Raw genomic sequence first — 6000 nt, forward strand, 5'->3', positions numbered from 1 at the left:
AAACCATGATCCTGGACACTCCTTAAACGTTGTAGATAATCTATTTATAAAATTTTGAAGCCTTATTATCCTTTATAGTTATTTTAAACATTTAATGACTGCATAAAGTATTTTAGTTACATAAAATAGTATTCTTTTAAACCTCTCGCTCTAATGTTTCAGAATATAGTCATATTTCGGTACATAACTGTGCAGTGGTGTTAAGATTTTTTACATTTATTAATTTTTAAACGCATTTATAAAACCATTAGTATAATTTATTATGAGATAATTTTTGTAAAATATTCACGATAAAAAATTATATTGATAATCTCTGTGATCCCAAATTTGACAAGAATTAGGCATTTTATTATTCAAAAAATCGGCAAGATTAACACATTTGAAGATGATTCTAAAGATACTTATTATAAGCTATGTCTTTGAACATTCAAGTGTGATAAACATCTTATGAATAATGATTGCTTTATATTAATTATTGACCTAAGAATAAGGTAGTGTTTTTTTAAAATAAGCCATTTCTTTTGTCATTCCCCAGTGGTTAAGCTACAACATACGGCCGTAGCCATAAATTGACAAACTATAATTAAAATAGGGAGTAAAATTATGTTAACGCGCGTGTTTGAACATGTACCTAACCGATTTTTTTTAATTTTTTTTTTAAACGGTACATGTTCAAACACGCACGTCAATATCATTTTACTCCCTACTTTAATTATAGTTTGTCAATTTATGGCTACGGCCGTATGTTGTAGCTTAACTACTGGGGAATGACAAAAGAAATGGCGTATTTTAAAAAAACACTACCTTATTCTTAGGTCAATAATTATTATAAAGCAATCATTATTCATAAGATGTTTATCACACTTGAATAGTCAAAGACATAGCTTATAATAAGTATCTTTAGAAATATCTTGAAATGTGTTAATCTTGCCGATTTTTTGAATAATAAAATGCCTAATTCTTGTCAAATTTGGGATCACAGAGATTATCAATATAATTTTTTATCGTGAATATTTTACAAAAATTATCTCGTAATAAATTATACTAATGGTTTTATTAATGCGTTTAAAAATTAATAAATGCAAAAAATCTTAACACCACTGCACAGTTATGTACCGAAATATGACTATATTCTGAAACATTAGAGCGAGAGGTTTAAAAGAATACTATTTTATGTAATAAAAATACTTTATGCAGTCATTAAATGTTTAAAATAACTATAAAGGATAATAAGGCTTCAAAATTATATAAATAGATTATCTACAACGTTTAAGGAGTGTCCAGGATCATGGTTTGAAAATACAATAAAAACTCAATTTTGACCTTCGACGAGCATGTCCCCCCTTAAGCTTTATTCAAGCCGTTAATTTTGTCAGGTTCTTGGACATTATAATATAACAATTCACGGAAAATAAGGAATCTATATTCGACCCGAATTATTATCAATGGCACATTATTGTAGCTGGAATGTAGGTACATGCTGTCCCGCTTTGGCATTTCTCTTGCGCAAAGTCCAATAGAATTTAGGATTTTAACCAAGGAACTAATAATGGAAACTGAAATACCTAACGGGTGTGGAGTAACAGACAACCGATCTCGAGTGTGGAAGAATATGGGATAAACTTATGGGAATTATATTTATTAATTTGTTCTGTGATTATAACGTATTGTTACGTGGTATCAATATTTTTGGTCAATAAGACGTGATATTTTACAAACATCCGTGACATTTTTAATTTTAACAGTAAGTATCAAATTACATGGAGAATAAGTCGTATTTGGGTACCTGACTTACAACATATTTTTATAGATATAGATAATAAATGATTGTTCAAAAACTTTCTCATACTATAACAGGGAATTTTATCTACTTACTACTATTTTTTTTTTTTTTTTTTTTTCTTAGAATTATTAATAACCATGTCCTTGCTTTTTCGTACAAGGTGGTTGTTAGTAATTTTGAACAATCACAAACACCCAGGCTTTGAGAAAAACACATAAATGTTTTTGTCATGACCGGGAATCGAACCCAGGAACTCTCGGGTGGAAGGCGAGCGCCTTACCAATTGCACCACGAGACCCGCCTTACTTACTACTATTACAATATTACCCTCAAATGTTACCGAAGTTGGTGTCATTTTTCCATCAATATTCGAAAACAAAAAAACTCATATTATCGAGGATTTTATCTATCTTCAGGGATTTGTAGTACCTACCAATACAAAAAATGTAATATTTTAATTAAATTAAAAAAAAAACAACTAAGTAGGTAGGTCGTCGATAAAATTAGAAGGAAAATGGGTAAAAGTCTGATTACTGGAAGCTAGGCGGGAACAGCGGCAATTTTCATTTCCGACTTCGGAAAAATTCAAGAATGATAACCTAACAAACAATCCAGTATATGCGCTATTTTCAAAATTTGTTTGCCGCTGGAAACAGACAAGAACCGGAAATTGAATAAAATTAGAAAACTAATTTCATATGCGTGGATTTCTAGAATATAGACTTAGTTAGACTAACGAATAGAAAAATAAATGCCCTTTCCATTATTCATTACGGAATCCAACCCTAAAAACAGAAATAATAAACTAAAAATTATGCCCAAATTATGTTTCAATATTCATAAACCTGAAATATATTCATAATACCTACCTAGGCTTCAAGTTTTCAGAAGTCTTCATGGAAAATTTATTCCCTTTGATCTCATACATAGTATAACAAAATGCTTTTAGCCTAAAATCAGAATTTTCCCGGTTTATTTCATGCAAATTTAGTTAAGTACGTAATGGTTATTGAATGAAATATTTGAAACTTTTTAGTCACCGTTGATTAACCTCAATGTAGGTATTTTAATCATAGGACATAGATGTATTCGTACATTAAATGTACCAATACCTAAGTAGGTATATTATGCGTATATTCTATAATATTACAAAGTTTAATGAATTAGTTTAATGTTTGTATTGACAGTAGCGAAGGGTTGAGGTAGGCTGTTAAGATCAGCCATAAATAGTGCACACTAAACATTGTCAGGTATTTGATTTCATTGAATTAACACTACAATTTATTTATAGACGATGTTGGTTAGTTTTTTAAATTTAATTAAAGCCTGCAAAACCAAGCCATAATAAATTATAGTACAAAAATACTCGTCTATAAATATAGGTACATATCTAAAATCATGCATTTAAATCATACATGACTTTGGATATTTTATAGATGGAATAATATTTTGTTACCTATCTATTATAGTTTGGTTTAGGCAGCGCTTAATAAATTTAAAAAAAGAACCAACAATATGAGTGTAATATTATGTGTTTTTAATCCAACAAAAAACAAAATATTATAATTATGAATGAAAAAGTATGCACAATTTTGTCGCATCGCCCAAAGTAGGTATACCAAAACTATCATGGTTTGGTTAGGAAGGGTTTAATTGATTTGAAATAACTAAACAACACCATCTCTAAATTGTAGTCTTAGTTCAATAAAAATAAATACGTATGGTATGACGAACAAATTTTAATGTGCTTTTTTTATGGCGGATCTTAACAGTCTACACTCTACATCCACCCTTCGCTACTGTTGTATTCAATCAAGGCCGACTATAGCCAGGCCGTGTCACTGAATTGCGATGTTGATACGGCTAGTTATTGATTATCTTCGAATGGGGTAACCCGCAATAACTGAAGATTTTTAATTGCATGGGTAGTTAATTTAAATATATGCAACAATCATCATGTTCTATAAACAGTTTACAATATTGCTTTCAAAGTATGAACAAGACTTGTGTTGTGTTGTGGCTATTATTTTCAGAAATTGAAGTTACAATAATTATTACATATCTACCTACTTTGCACTTATTTGTATTATATATAAGGATGGTTTTCAATCAACCCCGATCACAAACTTTGAGTGATAATGAAAATAAAAAATATCACAACAAAAAGTGTAAAGAAAGATTCATTGACATTTTTGACAGTACAACTTTTATATTATTATTAAAAGAGCTTACCTTTTTTTTAGAATTTCGTTATTCCTCTTTACATCAGCTGCTTATCCAGCCCGAAGAATTGGAAGTAAAAAAAAATCCTCGTGACCACTTGCTTCACATGTGCGGGCAAAGAATAAAATAAAAATATTCAATCTGTACTCGCTCAAAACTCAAAACAAACAAAATAAACACTTCTTTCACTCACAATATTATTTTTTTATACGACCGAGGAAAAGCTTGACGTAAAACTAACAACTGCACGTACCTACGTATAGTCAAGTGTAAATTATTATTATTTAAAAAAATCAGCTTTATTACGAGTCGAGCTTTAAAATAAATCGGTTGTACAAGTAGCTGTCTTATGTAAATATATTTTTTTCCTTACAACAATATTCAAAATAAGAATGTGTTGTTACATTTCGTATGACAATAATGTAAACATCTATTTATAAGTACTGTTTCCGAATCAAAACACTTGTTATTAAATACGATAATTTTACACGATAATTATAAAAACAATTAGTTTGTTCTCTATCATAAAAGCACAAAAATAAAGAAGCTTTTTTAAAAGTTCCGACGGTAAACTTTTAACTCTGTTTATGGTTCAAGATAATAACTTATATTTTATTAATTAATTATTATACATTAACCGCTAGTATATAATATATTTTTACAAATTGTACAATCGTAGATAGGATACTGAATAATCAATTTTATCATTAATCACAAAACACTCCTATCCCAATAACAAACACATACAATTATTCACTGTTTTTTTTAAATTTATAATGAAGAAAGTTTATTTATTTTTGTTGAATTGTTTTAAAAACGACTTTTTATACGTGATAAGCTGTCAATGTGTAGGTTTATTCCGATTGAATTGGAAACTAATTTAATTATTTGAGGAAATAATACAACCAATGACAGTCGAAAAAGATCGCGCGCGGACGATTCGCTTTGAAATGAACTCGCGCGACACACCATCACCGGCTGAGAGCTCGGGCCAATCTGACAGTTTTCAGAGTGAGCCTCCCCCCACTCTTCGCGACTGTCTTTCTTCCTTCAAACAGGTTTGTGGTGGATTTGTACAATATGTACGCATGCGCTGGCCAATGCATTTGGGGAAGATCTGTGGTCACTACTTTATAGTTTTGATTTACGGAGGGATATTATTGTATTAATTATTTAGACCACCAAACGATTACAACAATAATATCAGGTGACATAATATTTCAGTAGGTAGTTTTTCTTCTTGCTCTAATTTTTAAGGGTCGATCCAGTGACGGCTCGTGTGGGTATGCAGGTCATGCGTTGTTTAATTAAGGGCGACAAACGAAGGAACGAATACTAATATTATTATAACTTTTAAGAGCATTGGCGGATTTCCATAACGCATATGATGCAGTAGACTCCTTGAATAGTGCCAACATCTTTCCAACACCATTCAAAATCCTGATAACCTATCACATAATTTCTATTTTTGTATTGTAATAACCATTGGCCATTTGTCGCACGGGGAAAATGTTCACAAGGAGGCCAAATCATTCAGGGCCTCAGACCTACACGTACTTGACTACGTTGACTTGTTTGTCGTTCTGATCGGGAAGCATCAATTTTTTCTTCTCCCGAGGAGCAGAACTAACCTGCCATTGGTGATTCTAATTGGGAGAGCAATAACTCTGTTCAACCAAATCGCTTCGGATGTTGATATATTCCACCTGCGTGAGGATTAGTATAGGGTGGACGTTGTTTCATAAATTCTTAAAAAAGGGTCCACCTAGCTCATTCGGTGTGCTTCCATGATTTATATTTTTTTTATATTTTTGTACCTTTTACTTTACATTTCATACTGTTTTTATGATTATTATGTTATTTATTTCTTCTTTACAATTGCTTTGTTTTTAAATGTCGTGTTGTGAACGTCTTAAATTTATAATTTTTAATGTTCACGGTACTTACGTAAAAATAAATAAAATTAAATTGTACCTAAAAACACCGCTGTTTGA

General features: G+C 30.6%; 1 protein-coding gene across 2 annotated transcripts in view; it reads right to left on the reverse strand.

Annotated features, from left to right (window-relative positions):
- LOC147073837 (uncharacterized) overlaps positions 1-4830 on the reverse strand; it is a 776846-nt gene extending 772016 nt beyond the window's left edge. Inside the window, exon 1 of one of the 2 annotated variants that reach the window (XM_085944737.1) lies at positions 4016-4114. The gene's annotated coding sequence lies outside the window, so the exon portion shown is untranslated. Of the gene's footprint in view, positions 1-4015 lie in introns of both variants that reach the window. The other variant, XM_085944738.1, reaches the window with a different exon arrangement.
- Between the last annotated feature and the right edge of the window lie 1170 nt (positions 4831-6000).

This window comes from Rhyacophila brunnea, unplaced genomic scaffold, assembly GCF_057557595.1.
Source record: "Rhyacophila brunnea isolate RB1 unplaced genomic scaffold, BYU_Rbru_1.0 scaffold_17, whole genome shotgun sequence".
Classification (NCBI taxonomy): Eukaryota; Metazoa; Arthropoda; class Insecta; order Trichoptera; family Rhyacophilidae; genus Rhyacophila; species Rhyacophila brunnea.